This window comes from Macaca nemestrina, chromosome 10 (genome assembly GCF_043159975.1).
Source record: "Macaca nemestrina isolate mMacNem1 chromosome 10, mMacNem.hap1, whole genome shotgun sequence".
In the NCBI taxonomy this organism is placed as follows: Eukaryota; Metazoa; Chordata; class Mammalia; order Primates; family Cercopithecidae; genus Macaca; species Macaca nemestrina.
Window position 1 is genome coordinate 67,978,354 of NC_092134.1, and position 27,681 is coordinate 68,006,034.

The 27,681-nt window shown below is 37.8% G+C and overlaps 1 protein-coding gene across 6 annotated transcripts in view; it reads right to left on the reverse strand.

Moving 5' to 3' along the window:
• Positions 1-27,681, reverse strand: part of LOC105473442 (methionine sulfoxide reductase B3) — a 194,613-nt gene that overhangs the window by 35,370 nt on the left and 131,562 nt on the right. Inside the window, exon 5 of one of the 6 annotated variants that reach the window (XR_011609063.1) lies at positions 5,687-5,789. The exons of the other annotated variants lie outside the window; for them this stretch is intronic. The gene's annotated coding sequence lies outside the window, so the exon portion shown is untranslated. The remainder of the gene's footprint in view (positions 1-5,686; positions 5,790-27,681) is intronic. 6 annotated transcript variants of the gene reach the window in all.

The window sequence follows — 27,681 nt, forward strand, 5'->3', positions numbered from 1 at the left end:
CATGGTGTATTTGTGCCACATTTTCTTAATCCAATCTGTCACTGATGGACATTTGGGTTGATTCCAAGTCTTTGCTATTGTGAATAGTGCTGCAATAAACATATGTGTGCATGTGTCTTTATAGCAGCATGATTTATAATCCTTTGGGTATATACCCAGTAATGGGATGGCTGGGTCATATGGTACATCTAGTTCTAGATCCTTGAGGAATCGCCATACTGTTTTCCATAATGGTTGAACTAGTTTACAATCCCACCAACAGTGTAAAAGTGTTCCTATTTCTCCACATCCTCTCCAGCACCTGTTGTTTCCTGACTTTTTAATGATCGCCATTCTAACTGGTGTGAGATGGTATCTCATTGTGGTTTTGATTTGCATTTCTCTGATGGCCAGTGATGATGAGCATTTTTTCATGTGTTTGTTGGCTGTATGAATGTCTTCTTTTGAGAAATGTCTGTTCATATCCTTTGCCCACTTTTTGATGGGGTTGTTTGTTTGTTTCTTGTAAATTTGTTTGAGTTCTTTGTAGGTTCTGGATATTAGCCCTTTGTCAGATGAGTAGATTGCAAAAATTTTCTCCCATTCTGTAGGTTGCCTGTTCACTCTGATGGTAGTTTCTTTTGCTGTGCAGAAGCTCTTTAGTTTAATGAGATCCCATTTGTCAATTTTGGCTTTTGCTGCCATTGCTTTTGGTGTTTTAGACATGAAGTCTTTGCCCATGCCTATGTCCTGAATGGTACTGCCTAGGTTTTCCTCTAGGATTTTTATGATATTAGGTCTAACATTTAAGTCTCTAATCCATCTTGAATTAATTTTCGTATAAGGAGTAAGGAAAGGATCCAGTTTCAGCTTTCTACTTATGGCCAGCCAATTTTCCCAGCACCATTTATTAAATAGGGAATCCTTTCCCCATTTCTTGTTTCTCTCAGGTTTGTCAAAGATCAGATGGCTGTAGATGTGTGGTATTATTTCTGAGGACTCTGTTCTGTTCCATTGGTCTATATCTCTGTTTTGGTACCAGTACCATGCTGTTTTGGTTACTGTAGCCTTGTAGTATAGTTTGAAGTCAGGTAGCGTGATGCCTCCAGCTTTGTTCTTTTGACTTAGGATTGTCTTGGAGATGCGGGCTCTTTTTTGGTTCCATATGAACTTTAAAGCAGTTTTTTCCAATTCTGTGAAGAAACTCATTGTAGCTTGATGGGGATGGCATTGAATCTATAAATTACCTTGGGCAGTATGGCCATTTTCACGATATTGATTCTTCCTATCCATGAGCATGGTATGTTCTTCCATTTGTTTGTGTCCTCTTTGATTTCACTGAGCAGTGGTTTGTAGTTCTCCTTGAAGAGGTCCATTACATCCCTTGTAAGTTGGATTCCTAGGTATTTTATTCTCTTTGAAGCAATTGTGAATGGAAGTTCATTCATGATTTGGCTCTCTGTTTGTCTGTTACTGGTGTATAAGAATGCTTGTGATTTTTGCACATTAATTTTGTATCCTGAGACTTTGCTGAAGTTGCTTATCAGCTTAAGGAGATTTTGGGCTGAGACAATGGGGTTTTCTAAATATACAATCATGTCATCTGCAAACAGGGACAATTTGACTTCTTCTTTTCCTAACTGAATACCCTTGATTTCTTTCTCTTGCCTAATTGCCCTAGCCAGAACTTCCAACACTATGTTGAATAGGAGTGGTGAGAGAGGGCATCCCTGTCTTGTGCCAGTTTTCAAAGGGAATTTTTCCAGTTTTTGCCCATTCAGTATGATATTGGCTGTGAGTTTGTCATAAATAGCTCTTATTATTTTGAGGTACATTCCATCAATACCGAATTTATTGAGCGTTTTTAGCATGAAGGGCTGTTGAATATTTTCAAAAGCCTTTTCTGCATCTATTGAGATAATCATGTGGTTCTTGTCTTTGGTTCTGTTTATATGCTGGATTATGTTTATTGATTTGCAAATGTTGAACCAGCCTTGCATCCCAGGGATGAAGCCCACTTGATCATGGTGGATAAGCTTTTTGATGTGTTGCTGAATCCGGTTTGCCAGTATTTTATTGAGGATTTTTGCATCGATGTTCATCAGGGATATTGGTCTAAAATTCTCTTTTTTTGTTGTGTCTCTGCCAGGCTTTGGTATCAGGATGATGTTGGCCTCATAAAATGAGTTAGGGAGGATTCCCTCTTTTTCTATTGATTGGAATAGTTTCAGAAGGAATGGTACCAACTCCTCCTTGTACCTCTGCTAGAATTCAGCTGTGAATCCATCTGGTCCTGGACTTTTTTTGGTTGGTAGGCTATTAATTATTGCCTCAATTTCAGAGCCTGCTATTGGTCTATTCAGGGATTCAACTTCTTCCTGGGTTAGTTTTGGAAGAGTGTAAGTGTCCAGGAAATTATCCATTTCTTCTAGATTTTCCAGTTTATTTGCGTAGAGGTGTTTATAGTATTCTCTGATGGTAGTTGTATTTCTGTGGGGTTGGTGGTGATATCCCCTTTATCATTTTTAATTGCGTCGATTTGATTCTTCTCTCTTTTCTTCTTTATTAGTCTTGCTAGTGGTCTGTCAATTTTGTTGATCTTTTCAAAAAACCAACTCCTGGATTCATTGATTTTTTGGAGAGTTTTTTGTGTCTCTATCTCCTTCAGTTCTGCTCTGATCTTAGTTATTTCTTGCCTTCTGCTAGCTTTCGAATGTGTTTGCTCTTGCTTCTCTAGTTCTTTTAATTGCGATGTTAGAGTGTCAATTTTAGATCTTTCCTGCTTTCTCTTGTGGGCATTTAGTGCTATAAATTTCCCTCTACACACTGCTTTAAATGTGTCCCAGAGATTCTGGTATGTTGTATCTTTGTTCTCATTGGTTTCAAAGAACATCTTTATTTCTGCCTTCATTTCGTTATGTACCCAGTAGTCATTCAGGAGCAGGTTGTTCAGTTTCCATGTAGTTGAGCGGTTTTGATTGAGTTTCTTAGTCCTGAGTTCTAGTTTGATTGCACTGTGGTCTGAGAGACAGTTTGTTACAATTTCTGTTCTTGTATGTTTGCTGAGGAGTGCTTTACTTCCAATTACGTGGTCGATTTTGGAGTAAGTACGATGTGGTGCTGAGAAGAATGTATATTCTGTTGATTTGGGGTGGAGAGTTCTATAGATGTCTATTAGGTCTGCTTGCTGCAGAGTTGAGTTCAATTCCTGGATATCCTTGTTAACTTTCTGTCTCGTTGATCTGTCTAATGTTGACAGTGGAGTGTTGAAGTCTCCCATTATTATTGTATGGGAGTCTAAGTCTCTTTGTAAGTCTCTAAGGACTTGCTTTATGAATCTGGGTGCTCCTGTATTGGGTGCATATATATTTAGGATAGTTAGCTCTTCCTGTTGAATTGATCCCTTTACCATTATGTAATGGCCTGCTTTGTCTCTTTTGATCTTTGATGGTTTAAAGTCTGTTTTATCAGAGACTAGGATTGCAACCCCCACTTTTTTTTGTTCTCCATTTGCTTGGTAAGTCTTCCTCCATCCCTTTATTTTGAGCCTATGTATGTCTCTGCATGTGAGATGGGTTTCCTGAATACAGCAGACTGATGGGTCTTGACTCTTTATCCAGTTTGCCAGCCTGTGTCTTTTAATTGGAGCATTTAGCCCATTTACATTTAAGGTTAAGATTGTTATGTGTGAACTTGATCCTGCCATTATGATATTAACTGGTTATTTTGCTCGTTAGTTGATGCAGTTTCTTCCTAGCCTTGATGGTCTTTACATTTTTGCATGTTTTTGCAATGGCTGGTACCGGTTGTTCCTTTCCATGTTTAGTGCTTCCTTCAGGGTCTCTTGTAAGGCAGGCCTAGTGGTGACAAAATCTCTAAGCATTTGCTTATCTGTAAAGGATTTTATTTCTCCTTCACTTATGAAACTTAGTTTGGCTGGATATGAAATTCTGGGTTGAAAATTCTTTTCTTTAAGAATGTTGAATATTGGCCCCCACTCTCTTCTGGCTTGGAGAGTTTCTGCCGAGAGATCTGCTGTTAGTCTGATGGGCTTCCCTTTGTGGGTAACCCGACCTTTCTCTCTGGCTGCCCTTAAGATTTTTTCCTTCATTTCAACTTTGGTGAATCTGGCAATTATGTGTCTTGGAGTTGCTCTTCTCGAGGAGTATCTTTGTGGCATTCTCTGTATTTCCTGGATTTGAATGTTGGCCTGCCCTACTAGGTTGGGGAAGTTCTCCTGGATGATATCCTGAAGAGTGTTTTCCAACTTGGTTCCATTTTCCCCCTCACTTTCAGGCACCCCAATCAGACGTAGATTTGGTCTTTTTACATAATCCCATACTTCTTGCAGGCTTTGTTCATTTCTTTTTCTTCTTTTCTCTTTTGGTTTCTCTTCTCGCTTCATTTCATTCATTTGATCCTCAATCGCAGATACTCTTTCTTCCAGTTGATCGAGTCGGTTACTGAAGCTTGTGCATTTGTCACGTATTTCTCATGTCATGGTTTTCATCTCTTTCATTTCGTTTATGACCTTCTCTGCATTAATTACTCTAGCCATCAATTCTTCCACTTTTTTTTCAAGATTTTTAGTTTCTTTGCGCTGGGTACGTAATTCCTCCTTTAGCTCTGAGAAATTTGATGGACTGAAGCCTTCTTCTCTCTTCTCGTCAAAGTCATTCTCTGTCCAGCTTTGATCCGTTGCTGGCGATGAGCTGCGCTCCTTTGCCGGGGGAGATGCGCTCTTATTTTTTGAATTTCCAGCTTTTCTGCCCTGCTTTTTCCCCATCTTTGTGGTTTTATCTGCCTCTGGTCTTTGATGATGGTGATGTACTGATGGGGTTTTGGTGTAGGTGTCCTTCCTGTTTGATAGTTTTCCTTCTAACAGTCAGGACCCTCAGCTGTAGGTCTGTTGGAGATTGCTTGAGGTCCACTCCAGACCCTGTTTGCCTGGGTATCAGCAGCAGAGGCTGCAGAAGATAGAATATTGCTGAACAGCGAGTGTACCTGTCTGATTCTTGCTTTGGAAGCTTCCTCTCAGGGGTGTACTCCACCCTGTGAGGTGTGGGGTGTCAGACTGCCCCTAGTGGGGGATGTCTCCCAGTTAGGCTACTCAGGGGTCAGGGACCCACTTGAGCAGGGAGTCTGTCCCTTCTCAGATCTCAACCTCCGTGTTGGGAGATCCACTGCTCTCTTCAAAGCTGTCAGACAGAGTCGTTTGCGTCTGCAGAGGTTTCGGCTGCGTTTGTTATTGCCCTGTCCCCAGAGGTGGAGTCTACAGAGACAGGCAGGTTTCCTTGAGCTGCTGTGAGCTCCACCCAGTTCGAACTTCCCAGCAGCTTTGTTTACCTACTTAAGCCTCAGCAATGGCCGGCGCCCCTCCCCCAGCCTCACTGCTGCCTTGCGGGTAGATCACAGACTGCTGTGCTAGCAAGGAGGGAGGCTCCGTGGGTGTGGGACCCTCCCGGCCAGGTATGGGATATGATCTCCTGGTGTGCCTGTTTGCTTAAAGCGCAGTATTGGGGTGGGAGTTACCCGATTTTCCAGGTGTTGTGTGTTTCAGTTCCCCTGGCTAGGAAAAGGGACTCCCTTCCCCCTTGCGCTTCCCAGGTGAGGCAATGCCTCGCCCTGCTTCAGCTCTCGCTGGTCGGGCTGCAGCAGCTGACCAGCACCGATCGTCCGGCACTCCCCAGTGAGATGAACCCAGTACCTCAGTTGAAAATGCAGAAATCACCGGTCTTCTGTGTCGCTCGCGCTGGGAGTTGGAGACTGGAGCTGTTCCTATTTGGCCATCTTGCTCCGCCTCCCCTTTTCTGGAAGTTTTATCCCAGAAATCAGAAAAAGAAATCAAACCACAAATACTTCACACTCTAAAGAAAATTTAAAAGAATATGACTCCATAAGAAATTTTAAAGAAAGATAAATGCATAACAGAAGAAACTAAAATGAAAAGTAGTTGGCAGAGTCAAGGAAAAAATATTTCAGAAATAAGAAATGCATGGGAAATATCAAAGAGCAGAATTGACACAGAAGAAAATTGAAGTAGTACTTTAAGTAGTAGCTCAAGAAAACAGAATACAGAAGAAAATAGACAAATGAAAGCAACTATATAAAAAGATGATGTATTTTGAAGGGCAGACAACCAAAGATGAAGACTTTGAAGCAGAAAACTAAGTAAAAGACAAAAAAATTTCCTAAGTTAAAACAAAAGAGATATTTTCTACAATGAAGAGCTTAATCTGTAGATCACAAGGGTTCAAGGTATTCTGGTAAACTTTAGTATGTACCATGAAAACAGAATTACATTGAGGAAATTACTTAGCATTAAAGATACAAACTCCTATGAGCATCCAGGCAGAAAAATCAGTTGCCCACAGGAAAATAATTGCAACTCTGTTTGCTTATTTCATTCAAGGGTCATCCAAGAAGTTCTATTTTTAAAAAGTAGTTTGATGTTCTATTTTAATTTAGTTTGATATATTGTTCCTATCCCTCCATTTTTAACTTTTGTGTTATTGTGCTTTGAGTGTCCTTTTCAGATAGGGTGCTCCTTTAAAGAAATTTGATTCTTTAAACCAGGTATCTATCTATCTCTTAAAGGGAAAGTTTATCCCTAATATTTATATAAAAATGGACCTACTTCATCTCAATTCTGTCATCTTATTTTCTGATTTTATATGTCATTGTGATTTCCCTTTTCCTTAAATTCCTTCCTTAACTGAAGATACACTAGACTTTTTCTCTGGTGAGTTGGAAAACATATATACTATTTTTATTTTTAGGATTACCTTCAATAATTCAAATACATTATACGTTCACTTGTATCAATTATATATTATCGACAGCATCTATAGAAAACCTTGTGTGTAAGAAGAGAAAATCAGGACACATTTACCTACCGTCACACCATTCTTTCCTAATTCTACTGTTTTGGTTGGTATAATCTGGAATTTTTGACCCAAGTTATTATTTGTGAAACGATCCATTTTAACCTGATATATCTATGCTTCGAAAAATCCTATTTGACTTTGTATTTTGTGGGGATTCTATATATAAAACAATCATTTAAACTTAATTCTATGTTTATTGTTTCAATGCTCATAAATATGCTTATATCCTACAATTTCCCCATAATGGAGCTCTTTATTTTGGCTCATTTCTCAGCTGTGTGGAATATTACATTAAGTAATTTTTTTAAGAAAGGTATGTAAACAGTATGCTTCCTAAATCGCTTACATCTAAGAATATGCCCCGTTCTTTGATAAAGGAATAAGTTTGACAGGATATAGAATTTAGGCACTACAATTTTCTCTTTCTCAAAACAAAAGCCAAATTGTTTCATTGTCTTTTGCTGAATAAGGCTGAAAAGATCTCTGAAACATGGCTGAATTTTTGTTCCCTCAGAGGTTTTTTTTTTTTTTTTTCTGTTCACAAGCTTAAAAATGTATTTTTGTGAGTTTTGCTTCTTGGAATTCAAAAATTTCAGCAGAGTATATCTAGGTGCTGCTATTTTTTCACTAATTTTCACAGACACATAGTAAATGTGTCTCTAAAACTTGAAATTCCTATCTCTCTTCATGTATGTCTTATTATTGTTTCCTTTATTCTTCTGTTTTTCTGTTTTCTTCTTGAAGGATATCAATTTTCCTCTTAGTTAGATCCTTGTTTTCTATAGACCACATCTATCATCTTATTGCTGAAAATTTCCCAATCATTTTCCTTTTCCTCTGCGTTACAGAACAGTTGTTCAAGTGGTTCTCCACATCATTAACTATATATTTAGTAGGTTCAATTTGGTTCTTCACTGCTTCTAGTGAGGTTTCCAATTCTGCTATAGGATTGTTAGTTTCTCTCCAGGATTTTCTTGATTCTATCAGCTCTGTTATATCTTAGCCTGTGATCACATTTCATCTTTCATCCCTTTCACAGAATTTTAAAAATCTTTTCTTGAGAGTGCAAATTTTTTTCAGTAATAAATATTTTTAACATGCATATTTTCCCCCACGTGCTTTGTTATTTTCACTTGCTTATACTGCAGAATATTTTGTAGGTCCCATGTTTGTTTGTTTTTTCCCACATCAATGGGAAGAAGTATACTTAGGCCTGCTATTGGCCCCAAATTAATACGAGTGTATTTCCCTTGTATACTTTATTGCCCACCTATATACTGTTAGAAGTACTAACATCTACGTACTGTTATATGTGCACCTATGTACTGGTATATGGAGGGCTAGAAATTTGACTAATTTAATTTTATACTACCAGTTTGGTGATCTAGTACATTGAGGGAAATAACTGAAAGCAAGTGCTGCAGGTTGTCCTCATTGGGGTATTTGTCTCTGTATACCTTTCAGTGTGTTTAGCAAATCGTTTATGCCAAGGGTCATTTTTCCACATCCAATTTACTCTCTGACCTGGCCTTGTTCGTGATGAGACTGTGTCTAGGGTCCATATGATTGCTAGCTACTGTCTGGCCCAGCAGGCAAAGTTCCAAATGCTTACCTCTTCCTATGTTGTGTAATGGTAATTGCCTTTAGACATCTTCATTCAGTTGCTTCTCAATGTAATTGTTCCACAGTGTTTAAAGGATTTCCCAAACAGAAAGTTCCTCATGTGTCCCATGGACCAACCGGGCCTCTAGCTGTCAACCCTCTAACTTGAGAAGTATTTATTTGTGTTCTGATGGGAACACTCTAACTTACAATTATACCACTTTCTCATGAAGAAGGATAAATTTTCCCTTAATATCTTCTATCACATTCTAGTCTACTTTATCTGGCAGAAATTCTCAATTTGAAAAATGTTTTACATTCCTTTATTTTAATTGAAAATTGGAAGAGACGAATGATGTCTTTTCATTTTGCCATTGTGCTTCAAAGTCTAATTTCTCTCTTTTAAATCTCTAGGTATAGGTTGGGCATAATAGTTCACGCCTACAATCCTAGTGCTTTGGGAGGCTGAGACAGGAGGATCACTTGATCCTCACCTCAAGACCAAGAGTTCAAGACCTGCCTAGGCAACACAGTGAGACCCTGGCTCTACAAAAAAAAAAATAAATAAATAAAAATAAACCAACAGAAATAAATAAAAATCTCTAGTTATGATGGTTTTAGAAAATTCTTATATAGAACTTAAAAATACATATTATTAAATAAAAATGAAGGTAAATAACATTAGATAACATATAAAATGTATAAACATTATTATTATGGTAAAATATACATAACAAAAAGTTCACCATTTTAGCTATTTTTAGGTGTACAGTTCAATGGCACTATATATATATTCACACTGTTGTGCAAGTATTATCACCATCCATCTCCAGAACTTTTTTATCTTCTCAAACTGATTATTGGAATCCATAAAATAATAACTCTCCAGATCCCCTTCCTCCAGTCTGGTAACCACCATTCTACTTTCTCTCTATATAAATTTGACTATTCTAGGTACCTTATTTAAGTGAAATTATAAAACATTCATCCTTTTGTTTCTGGTTTATTTCACCTGGCATCATGTTTTCATTGTTTATCAATGTTGTGGCATGTATCAGAATTTACATCATTTTTAAGACTGAATAATATTTCATTGTATTATACACAATTTTGTTTATCCATTCATTCATCAATGGATATTTGAGTTGTTTCTACCTTTTGGTTATTATGAATAATGCTGCTATAAACACCGGAGAAAAAATACTTGTTTGAGTCTCTGCTTTCAATTCTTTTGGATATATAACTACAAGTGAAATTGCTGGATTGTATGGTAATTCTATGTTTAATTTTTTGAGGAACTGACATATGGTTTTCACATTGAGTGTACCATTTTACATTCCCACTAGTAACGTATAAGATGCCAATTTTTCCACATCCTCTCCAACACTTATTATTTTGTTTTTTAATAATAGCTATTCTAAGAGACTCAGAATATATTTTTAATGAGTCACTGTCAAATTCACAAATCCCTTTATCTCAAATTTATACAAAAAAGGATTAGGGGTATAGTATTTGTCGGACAAAGATCTTTTCCACTGTATAAAAATGCTCACATTGGCTATCTAACATGTGACCCCCAGCATCATTAGCAACATACTCAAAGCAATTAAGCCAACAGGTACAGATCTCTGACTGGTACAGATCTGTCTCTAACTGCTTTAAGAACTAACTACTCTAACTGATGGAAAAAACAACTGTAAAAAAAAATGCTGCAAATGGAGATGGAGGGGCATGGGGAGACAGGCTGCAATGCCAGATATCTTTGTTCCTATCTTCATCTGCTAAAAAGGTGAGTAAATCCATTTACCTTAGTCAGGATTAGAAGAGCTAGGAGGGGATATAGATAAAGAAGGAAATTAATTGCTTTGTCAGCTTGTGTTAACATATATATATTTAAACCCCCATTTCAATTCTCTTATTTTGTTGTGGAACCATCAAACTTTTCCCCCATTTTAAAATTTTGGAATCCATTCATCTTTCCTTACCACAAAACAGTCCTGTGCCAGAATCTGGTTCTTTTCTCAAGGGTCTAACATTTCAGCTTGTTATAAACAGCATATGGATATAGATTATGTAATGATAATGTGTGCTACATTCCAAGGACTTACATTTTCTGCATATATGTGAATAGCAAGTAATTTTGCATTGATTTTTTCTACTCTCAAAATAATACACTAATCAACCAACTAAAACATTAACTTGGTATATTCCTTTGTGGTTTATAGACAGAACCCCTTCTTTTATTGATTTTAAAGTTTTAAAAAGTTATGTGTTGAAGGAGCCATAATACAAATAATACATAACTACCTCGCTTTTGGGGTAAAATTTTAGATTTGTTCTTAAAGAAACCAAAAATACTGAAGTCTAGTGAAAGATTTCCCAGTAACCAACTTCTGAACAATTTGTTAGTGTCAATATTCTACTAGCCTTATATTTTTTGTTTGTCCATGCTGGTTGAATGTAGCCAAAGAGCACATCCAGACTTAGCACATCCGTTGTGCATACTCAGCTACTGCCATTTATAAACAGAAGAGTTAGGCATTATCTTTTAAAACACACAAAGACATGCACATGCAGATGAAGCTCTGTACGTAAGCAGAATGTGTATCATAATAATCACTAAGAATTTCTTAAACTCACATGTCAAAAAGTATCATGTTCACTTCCTAGGATTTTTCAAATAGGAACACACGATGGTTCTGGCTTTTCACTATAACCTGACTTTCACCTTCTTCAAAAAGAACTTTAAAAAAAAAACAAGAAGAAAAAAGTAAAAGGATATCCAAAGACATTTCTCATCAATAGCTATATGGTCCAGTATATTTGTAATTCTATCCCATTTTCCTTTATACCAAGTGAGTGATGAAAACCTGATGGGAAAGGCAAGCAACATACTAACATTAAATCGCTGGGATGTATTCACAGAAATAGACAAAAATGGCCCTAAGTAGGTGCAAAAAAAAAAAAATAATGCTGAAAATTGTATAGGCAGCAAGTGAAAACATCTCTGTCATGAGAGGAGGAGGTTAAAAAGTTTAAGAAAATTTCTGAATAAAATTACTAAGACTAAAGCAATGAAAGGGATTAATTTTTCAATTTTCTTGAAAAACAGGAGTCAACCTGTGACCTGGCTCCCCAGGTATTACATGCAGGCCTCAGGAATACAGTTATTTAGGAAGTAACTGTTTCAAGGAGTCCAGCTAAAACTACAAAGACATGAAATTCCAATCAGACACCGGAAATTCTTTGGGGAATAAAAGAATTTTATGACTCATAAAATGAAAATCTCCTGAATACTCACTAATCTAATGAAGTATTGTCACTAGGAAAGGAGTTTGATGAATTTATGTGTTATGTAGGCAAATTTTAAGCAAAACAAGAAACTGAATAAACTTGAGCTTGTATTCATTTTTAAGTTTTCCTCTCAGGGTAAAACTAACTTTAAGGGCACCAGACTTTCCTGTATGAAATGGCATTCTATAGGATGTCACATTTTTAACTTCTAGGATTCTAAGCAAAATTCCATATCCATTTTCAAAAAATAGAACAGGTCAGCTTGGGAGTAGGTCCAGGATTCAAATGTGGGTCATTTTGAAGGTTCTTAGTCTTCAAATTTAATACGATTTGAAAGAAGCTATAAGAGTTGAAGGTAAAGGCTTAAGACAGATGCCAACGTAATAAGAAAGAAGGAGGTCAAGTTTTTCCTGAGGAAATTAACAAACAACAAAAACTAGAGATACCATCATTTTCTTGACTTTCAGATAATGCTTTAAGCATAGGAGAAAATCAACACCAAGGAGCCTACCCTGACCTTACTACTTTTTCCATTTATTTTTAACTTAATTTCAATTCAAAATTTTGCCTGTTCTATATGAAATTCTTTTCTAGTAACAGGCTGTAAAAATAGAGCAAGGAATGAAAGCCCTCTGTTTAATCTTTCCCAGGGACAAACAGGGTATGCTGTACAATATGTATTATAACCATGCGTTAGATTGCAAATTACTCTTATTTAATTTAGTCTAGTGCTTAGCTTCACCTCTGAAGTATCAGTCTGCATCCTTCTATTTTGGTTTGATTCTATAGTCCACTTAAAACAGTAAATGTTTACATTAAAAGGACAAAAGAATGTGTGATGTATTTTAACTGTCAAAAGTGTTGTGAACAGCAGCAGCTGGAAGAAGAATGTGTCATCCACTTCGCTGTTACCCTGAAGCCTTTTAGATTCTTCAAACCAGACTTATATCCTTCAGTGCTCAGGAAAGAAGGAAGGAACAAGGAAAGAAGGAAGGAAGGAAAGCAGGCAATTCAATTGTCATCTCTGAAAAAAAAATGTAGTAAAATTTCTAGAATTTACATGTGATCTTTGCATTGGATTCTCCACTAACTTTCTGCTAGTGCAGGGACTGAACTGGTCACTGGAAATGGAGCTCCTCTTTCATTATTTTAGGTTCCTGGATCATACTGAGACAAAAACCAGAAGCAAATGAAACGAGATCGATCTAGGGCTTTGCTTAGACGTCTGTATGAACTGTGCGTATCCAGTTCCTCTGCAATCATCATTCACATCATCCTGAATTCATTATGATATAGCTGTTGTTAAAGGCCTACTGGTAAGAGCAAACACTGAAAACAAGTTGCTTCCTTTAATGTTTCCAGATCTGGTAAAATTCCACTAATAATACTGAAGAGAGAAATGTATGACACTCTTACTCTTATTGCAGTGGGCCCAGTGGGAACATGGCTGGAGAGAAATGAAGCCTAAGGCTAGGTTGGAGGATAAGGACAATATATGCAGAATTTGATTTCAGGCTTGACACATTCCGTGCAAGAAATATTTGAAGGTGGACAAAAGCCTGCATGATCCAACTCCTGCCTACCTTTCCAAACACATCTCAAACCACTCTTCCCCTTGTGCTTTGACCACACTGGTCTTCTTTTGGTTCCCACACATATCAAATACTTGCTTTCTTTTCTGCTTTGAACACTCCCTCAAGCTCTTTCTGTGGTTGTATTCTCATCCTTCCAGCCTTGGCTCAGACATCACCTCCTCAATGAGGCTTTCCCTGAAATGCCTATTTAAATGAGTGTCTCCCTCCAACCACCATCTTCATTCCCTATCTTGGGATCAATGATATCAAAGGATTAAATAGATCCTTTCTATTTCCTGTATGGTTCCTATCAAATATCATCCCATTTATTTGTTTCCTTGATTAGTAATTCATTAATAGCAGGAGTCCTGTCTGTTTGCCAATGTATCTCCTGTCCCTAAAGTGGTAGATATTGACTTAATGGATGTGTTTAAAACTATACTAGAGGCCAAGGGTAAAACAACAGGAAACCATACAGTCCCACCCTCAAAAAAATTACAAAGACAGTGGAGACCGGTAAGTAATCATAATACACTAAGACAGCTGTTTTACAAGGGGCGTATAATTCTAGTGGAAAGAAACCTCATGTCTCTCTTATGGGGAAAAAATGTATATTCCAAGGGAGGACGCTCTGTATGTAGGGGCACAGAAACAACAACAACAGCACAATGCATTCTGGGGAATTAGTTTGGCGTTTTCTAAAATACCAATTGCTAAAGATGGGGGTGGGGAGTAGAGAAATTGAACATAGACAGAGAAAGGTCCAGGTCATGAAAGCCTTTGATTGCATACAAAGCAAGTGATATTTCATCCCACAGTCAATTAGAAGCCTTGGAAAAACTCTGAGCAGAGGGGTTACATGATCAGATTTGCTAGTGCCAATAATGTCATACTCCTCTTTGTAAACTTATTTTAAAAATTCACTCAATTAGGGAAGGCCCTGAGTTTACACTGTACCATATACATTCAGTGCCCAGTCCATTAGAGCTGGTGTTGAATTGGTATTTAAAAGAATGAATGAATAATAGGGATGTAACCACAATGGCAGAGTAGGAGATATCAGCCTTCTCCCTTTAGCACCCCCCAAAATAAACATAGGCAGCTATCTACAAACAAAATACTCCCAGAGAGTCCCCAAGATCCTATTAAAGATTTTGCAACAATACAGTGGAGCAAAAAAATATATACACACAGAAAATAAATAACTGGTAAGATCAGTATACCTGAGATGCCAGGATATTGCCCAGAACAAAGAATAGCAGAGGCTGTCTGTATCAGCCATGTGGTGAAAACCACCATGGTCCTCAGCAGCCTGCTCTGCAGATGACAACAATATCTTTTGCGACTAAAATAACAAACCATTATTCTTCATAGAGAACCCCAGAGAGGAAGACACAGCTATACACACCTCTCCAACCCAAGAAGTGGCCACTGTTGAGCTGCTTTGGGAAAGGAGCTACCAACTCTCCAAATCCAATATGTGCCTCAACTCTGGACACCTCTTGAATCTTTACATTCTAGACCTGGTTTCTGTGGCTGCATTGGGTTTGTCCACATTTCAGACACTGGAGCATTTCAGATACTGGAGCTTATTAGCAAGCTAATTTGTACTCCAGGACCTAGTGTTAAGCTCTTGCTGTGCACGGCTGCACTCCAGGGACCAGCTCAACCACCACAGAGAGTGAGGCCCTGCTCTGACTCCAAAACCACTGTAACTGCACACATTTGTGCTCTAGTTTTTGATTTCCCAGCTACTTTACAAGAATCTGAGTCTTACATTCTGTTATCAATGTGGCAGTGAGAGGGCCTGTACACTGGACACCAGTGCCATTACACCCCAGATTCCAGAGCCATATTCCCTCCCTGTGTGCCTGTGCTTCAGGTCTCAGCTCCATGGCTGCTCCATGGGCACCACCCATCAGACACTAGTGCCACACCAAACTGTGAGTAGGCCTGCAAGCCGAATCCAGTGCCAATAGAAATACCCTCAGCCACGACTTCCTCAGTGGAAGAAAAAGAGATCAGGAGGCCCTTAGCTGCCATTATAGAAAACTCAGAAACCCTCACTGCCACTGTGGACAACCCTCACTGCCACTGCCACTGTAGACACAGAAAACCCAGAAACCCTCACTGCCACTGTGGCATCAGCTGCTGAGTATCACTGCAGTCTTATTCAACACTGACCTCAGCTGACAGAGCTACAGAGACATACACAGCTGCACCTTCACTGGTACTAGAATTGCTACATACCCCACCCAGCAAGTTCCCTGGAAGCTCCAGATAAAAGAAGGTCTTTCCACAGCAAAGCTAGCCCATAAAATCTAGAAGAGATGACTGTTCCACCAAATGTGCAAATATTAACATAAGGCAACAAGAAACATAAAAAGCCAGGCAGACATACCACTACCAAGAGAACACAATAATTTCCCAGTAGGTGACCCTAAAGAAGCAGAGATACGCAAACTGCCTGACAAAGAATTCAAAACAATTGTTTTAGGGAAGCACAGCAAACTTAGTATAAGATAGAGAAACAATTCCATAAGATTAGGAAAACACTGTAAGATAAGAAATTTAACAAAGATTAAAATTATATTTAAAAAAGAAATTAGGGAGCTGAAAAATACAAGGAATGAAATTTAAAACCCAATAGAGAAGTAAAAACAACAGAACTGATTAAGCAGAAGAAAGAATCTGTGAACTCGAAGACAAGTTATTTTACAAAAATACAGTCAGAGAGAATAAAAGAAAAAGAATGAAAAGGAATAAAAGTTTAAGGGATTTATCAGATAGCATCAGAAGAGTAAATATTCATGTTACAGGATTTTGGGGAGAATAAAGAGACAAAGAGCCAGAAAGCTTTATTTAAAGAAAGAATAGCAGAAAACTTTCCAAATCTAGGGAAAGATACAAATATCCAGGTATAGGAAGGTAATAAATATCATCAATCAGATAAAATCCAAGTAAGACTACAGCAAGACATACTATAATCAAATTGTCAAAAATTAAAGACAGAGAGAATTCTGAAAACAGCCAGAGGAAAGAAGCAATCACATTTAAGGGAGTTCCAATAAGGCTAGCAGTATACTTCTCAGCAGGAACCTTACAGGCCAGGAAAGAGTGAGGGTGATGTAAGTGCAAGGGGAGGAGGGGACTGCCAACCAAGAATGCCCACGAAACCTGTCCTTCAGAAGTAAAGAAGAGATAAACACTTTCCTAGATAAGCAAAAGCTAAGTGAGTTCAACATCACCATATCATCTTAAAAGAAATGCTAAAGGAAATACTTTAAACTTAAAAAACAGACAAAAAATAGTAACGTAAAAACATTACAGGCTGGGCACAGTGGCTTGCACCTGTAATCCCAACACTTTGGGAAGCTGAAGGGGGCAGATTGCTTGTGGTCAGGAGTTCGAGACCAGCTTGGTCAACATGGTGAAACCCCCTCTCTACTAAAAATACAAAAAATTAGCCAGGTGTGGTGGCACACGCCTGTGGTCCCAGCTACTCAGGAGGCTGAGGCAGGAGAATTGCTTGAACCTGGGAGGTGGAGGTTGCAGTGAACCAAGATCACACCACTGCACTTCAGCCTGGGCAACAGAGCAAGACTCCATCTCCAAAAACAAAAACAAAAACAAAAATTACAGTATGAAACTCACAGATAAAAGTAAGTACACCCTCAAATTCAGAATACTTTTATTCTGTAATCATTTATATGGAAATCATTTATATTTTTAGTATGAAAGTTAAAACAAAAAAACTATTAAAAATAATAGCTACAATAATTTGCTGAGGGATATACAAAAAAAAGATGTAAACTGTAACAGCAAAAGTATAAAGTGTGAGAGAAGTGTGGAGCAAAAGTGTAGGATTTTGTAATACAGTCAAAGTTAACTTGTTATGAGCTTAAAATAGCCCACTATGACTATGTTTTATATGTCTCATAATAGTCATAAAACAAAAACTACAGTAGATATACAAAAGGTAGAGAGCAAGAAATCAAAAATACCACTAGAGAAAATGATCTACTTACAAAGGAAAGTCATAAAAGAGAAAGGAAAAAGTGAATTTTCAAAACAACCAGAAAACAATTTTTTAATGCCAGTAATGAGGCCTTAACTATCAATAATTACCTTGAATATAAAGGAACTAACTTCTCCAATCAAAAGTCAGATTGGCTAAAGGAATAAAAACTCAAGACCCAACTATATTCTGCCTACGAGAGACTTATTTCACCTACAAAGACACACATAAATTGAGAATAAAAGGATGGAAAAAGATATTCCATGTAAATAGAAACCAAGAGAGTATGTGTAGCTATACTTACATCAGATAAAATGGATTAAAAGTCAAAAACTGTAAAATGAGACAAAGAAGGCCATTATATAATGATAAAGCAGTCAAACTTCAAGAGCATATAACTATCATAAATATATATATGTATAAAACCAAAACCAGACAACTTAAATATATATATATATAGATAGAGAGAGAGAGAGAGAGAGAGAGAGAGCAAATATTGATACAAATAAAGGGAGAGATAGAATATAATAGAATAATAACAAAGAGTTTCAATATTTCTGCTTTCAATAGTGGACAGATCATCCAGACAGAAAGTCAATAAGGAAACACTGGACTTGAACTACACTTTATACCAAACAGACCTAACAGACATGTACAAAACATTCTATCCAACAGCAGCAGAATACATATTCTCTTTGAGCACCAGTGGAACATTCTCCAGGACAGATCATATGTTAGGCCACAAAACATAACTTAACAAATTTAAGAAAATTTAAGAAATTTAAGATAATTTAAGAAAATAACAAATTTAAGAAAACTGCAATTGTATCAGGCATCTTTTCCAACCACTATAATATGAAACCAAAAATCAATAATAGGAGGAACTTCAGAAAATTCACACATGTGAGGAAGTTAAACAGCATGCTCTTAAACAAACAAAAGGTCAAACAAAAAATTAAAAGGAAAATGTAAAAATATCTCAAAATAAACAAAAATAGAAATACAAGATCCTGACACAGGATGCAGCAAAATCAGTTCTAAGAGGAAAGTTTACAGCAATAACTGCCTCCATCAAAAAAAGAAGATCTCAAATAAACAGCCTAACATTACATCTCAAGGAACTAGAAAAAGAACAAACTAGGCAAAAAGTTAGCAGGAAGAAAAGAATAATAAAAATCAGAGCAGAAAAAAATAGAAAATAGACAAAAAAGAAAACTTCAATGAAACCAAGTTGGTTTTTTAAAAAGATAAAACAAGATCAACAAACCCTTAGGTAGATTAGGGGGGGAAAAAAAGACAACAAAATCAGAAACAAAAAAGGAGATATTACACAAATATCACACAAATACAAATGATCATGAGTCTACTATGAACAGTTACATGCCAAAAAATTGGATGACCTAGAAGAAATGAATACATTCTGAGACACATACAGCATACTAAGACTAAATCATGAAGTAAAAGAAAATGTGAAGAGACCAATAACAAGGAAGGATATTGAATCAGTAATAAGATATCTCCCATCAAATAAAATCCCAGGATCTGATTGCTTCACTACTGAATTCTACCAAACTTTTAAAGAAGTACTAATACCAATCCTTCTCAAACTCTTCCAAAAAATTGAAGAGGTGGGAATACTTTTAAACATATTTATGAGGCCAGCATTACTGATACCAAAGCCAGACAAGATATTAAAGAAGAGAAATTATAGGCCAATATCCCTGATGAATATAGATACAAAAATTCTAAACAAAATATTAGAAAACTAAATTCAACAACACATTAAAAGAATGATTCATCATGACCAAGTGAGATTTGAAGGTGCAAGGATGGTTCAACATAACCAAAACAATAATATGATACACCACATTAACAGAATGAAGGACAAGAACCATAAGATCATCTCAACAGAAGTAGAAAAGGCATTGAAAAAAATTCAACATCCTTTCATGATAAAAGCTCTCAACAAATTAGGTATAGTAGGAATGTGTCTCAACACAATAAAGGCCATATATGACAAGCTTACAGCTAAAATCATACTCAAAAGTGAAAAGTTCTCTCTAAGACCTGAAACAAGACAAGGGTGCCTACTCTTACCACTTCTATTCAACATTGTACCAGAAGTCCCAGTCAGAGCAATTAGGCAAAAAGATGAAAAATAAAATACACCTGAATTGGAAAGGCAGAAGTTAAACTGTCCCTGTTTGCAGATGAAATAATCCTTTATATAGAAAATCCACCAGGCATGGTGGCTCATGCCTGTAATCCCAGCACTTTGGGAGGCCGAGGCAGGTGGATCACCTGAGGTCAGGAGTTTGAGACAAGCCTAGTCAACACGGTGAAACCCCATCTCTACTAAAAATAAAAAATTAGGCATGGTGGCACATGCCTGTAATCCCAGCTACTCAGGAGGCTGAGGCAAGAGAATCACTTGAACCCAGGTAGTGGAGGTTGCAGTGAGCCAAGATTGCACCACTGTACTCCAGCCTGGGCAACAAGAGTGAGACTCCATCTCAAAAGAAAAAAAGAAAAGAAAACCCTAAAGATGCCACCAAAAACCTGTTAGAACTAATAAATTCAGTAAAGTGGGTGGACACAAAATCAACATACAAAACTCAGTTACATTTCTATACACTAATAATGAACCACTCAAAAAAAGAAAACAAGAGGACTATCCCACTTACAATAACATAAATAAAATAAAATACTTAGAAATAAATTTAACAAGGAGGTGAAAGATCTGTACCCTGAAAACTATAAAAAATTGATTTAAAAAATTGAGGAAACAAATAAACAGAAAGATATCCTATGTTCATGGATTAAAAGAATTAATATTGTTAAAATGTTCATACTACCCATAGCCATCTACAGACTTAATGTAAGCATCATCAAAATTCCAGTAATAATTTAATTATACATTTTAAAATACCTAAAAGAGTATAACTGGGTTTTTTATAACACAAAGGAAAATGCATGAGGCGATGGATACCCTATTTACCCTGATGTGATTATTACACATTTTATGCCTATATCAAAATATCCCATATACCCCATAAATATATACATATACTATGTACTCACAAAAATTTAAATTTAAACATTTTCAGGTCCTAAATATCTTTGTTAATTTTCTACCTTAATTATCTGTCTAATACTGACAATGAAGTGCTGAAGTCTTACCCTACTATTGTGTGGGAGTCTAAGTCTCTTTATAGGTCTCTAAAGACTTGCTTTATGAATCTGGGTCCTCCTGGGTTGGGGACATATATATTTAGAATAGTTAGGTCTTCTTATTGAATTGAGCCCTTTGCCATTATGTAATGCCCTTCTTTGTCTTTTCTGATCTTTGTTGGTTTAAAGTTTGTTTTGTCTAAAAATAGGATTGCAACCCCTGCTTTTTTCTGATTTCCATTTGCTTGGTAGGTTTTTCACCATCCCTTTATTTTGAGCCTATGCATGTCATTGCATGTGATATGGGTCTTTTGAAGAAAGCATACCACTGGGTCTTGTTTCTTTATCCAGCTTGCCATTCTATGCCTTTTAAATGGGGCATTTAGCCTGTTTACATTCAATGTTAGTGTTGACATGTATGGATTTGATCCTGTCATTGTGTTGTTAACTGCTTATTATGCCAACTTGTTTGTGTGGTTGCCCTGTAGTGTCACTAGTCTGTGTACTTAAAGGTGTTTTTGCATCAGCTGGTAATGGTCTTTCCTTTTCATATTTAGTGCTCCTTTCAAGATCTCTTTTAAGGCATATCTGGAGGTAAAAAACTCCCTCGGCATTTGCTTCTCTGAAAAAGATATTATTTCTCCTTCACCGAAGAAGCTTAGTTTGGCTGGATATAAAATTAAACGTAAAACCCAAAACTATAAAAAACCTGGAAGACAACCTAGGCAATACACAGAAACTGAAACTGTCAAAACTTTCATGATGAAGATGCCAAATTCAATCACAACAAAAGCAAAAACTGACAAAAGAGATCTAATTAAACTTAAAGAGCTTCTGCACAGCAAAAGAACCCATCAACAGAGTAAACAGATAACCTACAGAGTGGGAGAAAATATCTGCAAACTATGCATCTGACAAAGGCCCAATAGCCAGCATCTGTGAGAAACTTAAACAAATTTACAAGAAAAAAACAACCAACCACATTAAAAAGTGGGCAAAGGATATGAACAGACACTTTTCAAAAGAAGACATGCATGTGGTCAACAAGCATGAAAAAAAGGTCAATAGTGCTGATCATTAGAGAAATGCAAACCAAAACCACAATGAGATACCACCTCACATGAGTCAGAAAGGCCACTACTTAAAAGTTAAAATATAACAGGTGCTGGCAAGGTTGCAGGAAAAAAGGAATGCTTATACACTGTTGGTGAGAGTGTAAAAGAGTTCAACCATTATGGAAAGCAGCGTGGCAATGCCTTAAAGAGCTAAAAATGGAACTACCATTACACCCAGCAGTTTCACTACTGAGTATATACCCAAAGGAATATAAATCATGCTGCCATAAAGACACATGCATGCTAATGTTCACTGCAGCACTATTCACAATAGCAAGGACATTGAATCAACCTAAATGCCCATCAATGGCAGACTGGATAAAGAAAATGTGGCACATATATACCATGAAATACTATGAAGTCATAAAAGAACAAGATCATGTCATATGCAGAAACATGGATGGAGCTGGAGGCCATTATCCTTTGCACACAAGAACAGAAAACCAAATACTGCATGTTCTCACTTATAAGTGGGAGCTAAATGATGAGAACACAAGGACACAAAGAAAGAAACAACAGACACTGGGACCTACTTGAGGGAGCAGGGTGGGAGGAGGGAAAGGATCAGGAAAAAAAATCACTATTGGGCACTAGGTTTAGTACCTGGGTGACAAAATACTCTGTAAAACAAGCCTCTGCAACATGAGTTTACCTATATAACAAACCTTCACATGCACCCCCAAACCTAAAAGTTTTTTTAAAAAATTAAAAATTTAAAACAATAATAAAGATTTTAAAAAATTCCAGTGACATATTAAACAGAAATAGAAAAAAAAAATCTTAAAATTTGCACAAAACCACAAATGACTCCCATATAGCCAGACCAATCATAAGGAAAAAAAAAAAAAAAAAGCTGAAGGCATCACATTACCAGATTTTAAAAATCTGCTATAAAGCTATAGTAAACCAAACAGCATGGTACTGGCGTAAAAACAGACACATAGACCAATGGAATAAAATAGAGAGTCCATAAATAAAGCTACAAGTTTATGCTCAATTTATTTTTGAAAAAGATGCCAGGAACACACAATGAGGAAAGGATATTCTCTTCAATGGTGCTGAGAAAACTAGATATCCACATTCAGAAAAATAAAATTAGAGCCTCATCTCACACCACACAAAACTTAAGGCTTTCAGCAAAGCCTGAGTCCTCTCTTCTCACTCTCCTCCCCAGACAACATGAGCTTCACCACGGGCTCCACCTTGCGCACCAACTACCCATCCCTGGGCTCCACCCAGGTGCACAGCTATGGCGCCCAGCCGGTCAGCAGCACAACCAATGTCTATGCAGCTACTGGGGGCTCTGATTTCCGGATCTCTGTGTCCCGCTCCAGCAGTTTCCCAGGCTGCTTGGGGTCCAGGGGCCTGGCCACAGGGATGACCAGGGGTCTGGCAGGAATGGGAGGCATCCAGAATGAGGAGACCATACAAAGCCTGAAGACCATCTGGCCTCCTACCTGGACAGAGTGAGGAGCCCAGAGACTGAAAACTGGAAGGTGGAGAGTAAAATCTGGGAGCACCCAGAAAAGACAGGACCCCAGGTCAGAGACTGGGTTCATTACTTCAAGACCATCAAGGACCTGAGGGCTCAGATCTTCGCAAATACTGTGGATAGTGTCCACATCGTTCTGCAGATCGACAATATCCATCTTGTTGCTGATGACTTTAGAGTCAAGTATGACACAGAGCTGGCATGTGCCAGTCTGTGGAGAGCGACATCTATGGGTTCTGCAAGGTCACTGATGACACCAATGTCACTTGGCTGCAGCTGAAGACAGAGATGGAGACTCTCAAGGAGGAGCTGCTCTTAATGAAGAAGAACCATGAAGAGGAAGTAAAAGGCCTACAAGCCCAGATTATCAGCTCTGAGTTGATTGTGGAGGTAGATGTCCCCAAATCTCAGGACCTTGTGCAAGATCATGGCAGACATCTTGACCCAATATGATGAGCTGGCTGGAAGAACCGAGAAGGGCTGGACAAATACTGGTCTCAGCAGATTAAGGAGAGCACCACAGTGGTCACGCAGTTGGCCAAGGTTGGAGTTGGCCAAGGTTGGAGCTGTTGAGATGACACTCTCAACAGATGAGCTGTAACATACAGTCCAGTCCTTGGAGATTGACCTGGACTCCATAAGAAATCTGAAGGCCAGCTTGGAGAGCAGCCTGAGGGAGGTGGAGGCCCGGTACACCCTGCAGATGGAGCAACTCAACAGGATCCTGCTGCACTTGGAGTAGGAGCTGACACAGACCCAGGCAGAGGGACAGTGCCAGGCCCAGGAGTAGGAGGCCCTGCTGAACATCGAGGTCAAGCTGGAGGCTGAGATTACCACCTACCACCGCCTGCTGGAAGACGTCAAGGACTTCAATCTTCGTGATGCCTTGGACAGCAGTAACTCCATGCAAACCATCCAAAAGACTACCACCTGCCAGATAATGGATGGCAAAGTGGTGTCTGAGACCAATGACACCAAAGTTCTGAGACATTCAGCCAGCAGAAGCAGGGTACTCTTTGGGGAGCAGGAGGCCAATAAAAAGTTCAGAGGTTAAAAAAAAATCAGCTCAAAATGGATTAAAGATGTAAAAATAAGATCTGAAACTGCAAAACTACTAGAACAAAACAGGGAAAAGCTCCATGACATTGGTCTGGGCAATAATATTTTTGGATATAACTCCAAAAACACAAGCAACAAAGGCAAAAATAGACAAATAGCATTATATCAACTAAAAAGTTTCTGCACAGCAAAGGAAACAACAGAGTAAAGAGACAACCTACAGGATAGAAGAAAATCTTTGCAAACCTCACATCTGATAAGAGTGTAATATACAAAATATAACAAAAGGAACTCCAACAAGTCAATAATAAGAAAACAAATAACCCAATTTAAAAATGGGCAAAGGACTTGATAGATAACTTCCCGAAACCCTGTCTCTACGAAAAATACAAAAATTAGCTGGGTGTGGTGACTTGTGCCCGTAACAGAGGCTGAGGGAGGAGAATCACTTGAACCTGGGAGGTGGAGGTTGCAGTGAGCCAGGATCGTGCCATTGCACTCCAGCCTGGGCAACAAGAGCAAAACTCCATCCCAAGATCCAGTGAAGATATGGAGAAAAGGGAACCCTTGTACATGTTAGTGAGAATGTAAATTAGTACAGCCATTATGATAAAAAATTGAAGACAGATCTACCCTATGATCCAGCAACGCACTACTGAGTATATATCCAAAGGAAATGAAATCAGTTTGTTGAGATATCTGCACTCCCATGTTTACTGCAGCATTATTCACAATAACTAATATGTGAGAATCAACCTAAATGTCCATCAGTAGATGAATGGATAGAGAATGTAGTATATAATCACACAAGGAAATGCTATTCATCCTTTATAAAGAAGAAAATCCTGTCATTTGAACAACTTGGAAGAACCTGAAGGATGTTATGTTAATTAAAACAAGCCAGGCACAGAAAGACAAATACCACATGATCTAACTTATATATGGAATCTAATAAAGTTGAATTTATAAAAACAGAGGAGAATGGTGGTTACCAAGGGTAAGGGAAAGGAGTTTGGGGAGATGTTGGTCAAAGACATAAAATTTCGGTTAGGAGAAATAAGTTCAAGAGACCTATTGTACATCATGGTGACTACAGTAAATAACAACCTATTGTATGTTTGAGAATTGCTAAGAGAGTAGATTTTAAGTATTTTCACCAAAAATAAGTATGTGAGGTAATGCATATGTTAAAAATAGCTTGATTTAGCCATTCCACAACATATATCTTTATCAAGACACCAGTTGTATACCATAATTATATACGATTTTTACTTGTCAGTTAAAAAAGGAAATTGACAAAAGAAAATAATCTATTTCAATCTATTATCTTCTTATTAGCACAGTAAAGGTTAGAGATAGAGTCCTCAAGGACTATTTCTCATTTTCCTGCCTGCTAATGTCATTAATTCCCTTAATGAGGGGCAAACACCAATTAGACTAAATATTATAGGACAAATATCTGAAGCAGAGGTAAAATACTGATTACAATTCATAATAAAAATGAATAAACCATGATCTTATAGTTGAACAAATGTGTCTTGATTTGGAAAGTAGTAAAGAGGGTCTTCTAGAATCAGAAAGTAAACTAGAATCTATTAAAAAGGATACAGTACTTTTCATTTTATTAAAGAAAGAGGTGCATTGTGTCTGTAGTGCTTGTGTTGTCTGAGCAGGGGATAAAATGGATCATATATGTGACTTTACCAATATAAACCAAGATGTACTGAAACCCAAGCAGGGCCAAAATAGAAAGAGAATCCAAGGCTACACACTATAGAGTTGGCAATGGAAGGGGGCTACTGTAGGCCTTCAGGTTTCCCCACCACTACATGTTCCTATCACAAGTGTCACAAAGGATAATATGGTTACATGCTAAGTAACAACAATCAGGTCAACTATGGACTGCATATATGATGGTGGTACTGTAATATTATAATGGAGCTGAAAAATTCCTATCACCTAGTGACATCTTAGCCATTGTAACATCTTAGTGCAATGCATTACCTTTTCTATGTTTAGATATGTTCAGATACATAAATACTTACCAGTTACAACTGCCTACAGTGTTCAGTACAGTAACATGTGCAGGTTTGTAGCCTAAAAGCAACAGGCTATACCACAGAGCCTAGGTGTGTAGTAGGCTATCCCACCAAGGTTTGTATACACTCTCCAATGTTCACACAATGACAAAATCACCTAATGACAGACTTCTTCAAATGTATTCCCATCATTAAGCAACACATCTATACATTGTTACATGGGATCACAAAGAGTCCTGCAATACCTAATGGACAGGTGTTTTTCAAATTCCAGGACTCTGTTTAGAACGAGGAGATAGAATCACAACCAGGGTAAGTCTTCCTGTGTTCTGAGTGGTGGAGAAGACATGTATGTACACAGGCAAGAATGATACGGAGCTAGAAATTAATGGGGAATATTTCACCAGGTGTTGATTTAGAAACGGGAAAAAACAAAGGCAAAGTTGTACCAAAGGACTGGCTTCCTTTAAGATGTATCCAAGTTGACTAAGACAACAAGCAAACCATTTGTAAGATGCCTCTGGGCTGCTTCATGCCTTATCCTCTGTAACTGTTGACCCACTTTCTATATATAGTGAACTTTGTCCACCTCCCTAGAGACCCCATCTTCCCCAAGCACACACACAAATAGTGTCAGATTTTGACTTGGCATTGCTCTCTGGACTTTGAACTGGTGGCCAGGGACGCAATCCTTAGGTGTTAGTCTTAGAGTTTGCAAACCACAACTTGGCACTATAAGCCTGCCAGGGGCAGAAGTGAGGGTTAAATCCATCAGTCTTTTAAGGTCATGCAGGGCAGCTGATCTAGGATGGGGTTGGTAAACTCTTCCAGGGACTATTCAGTCTACCTTTCTTGTGGCGTAATTTTTGGACCAGAAAACAGAAGAGAATCACTCCCTTGACACAATGGTAGAAGCATATTGAGTACACAACCTTATATTTTACCAGTTCAACAAATGCTTATTCCAATTTCCCTAAATTCTCTTGTAAGACCAGCAGAAATTTCAATCTTGTACCTCAGGACCTACACAGTCTGAAACAGTGTTGATCAGGACCCTGACCCAGGTGCTATCTATGGGATATATGAATCTGTCCTTCCTGTAGGTTGCTAGCTACAAACTTCAAAAGTCCATGGCCTTCTATCAAACATCTCTCAAAACTCCAGACAGCCATCTGAGGCTGCTGTCAGAACAGGCTGGACAGACTGTAGATCAGTTTTCTCATAGCTCATGGAAAGAAATTCCTCTCTTGAGAAACCAGGAAATTCAGTAAAATTGCATTGACCTCACTTAGAAGCAGAGGGGTTTGGTCAAATTAGAAAGCATCCTAAAGAGTATGAGCTTACCACTTTTGCTTGGAAGATACTGTGGTCTTGAATTTCCTCCTATCTCACAGCTACTCCCTCCCTGTATCCTTTGCTGGTTCCTCCTCTTTCCCCAACTTCTAAATATT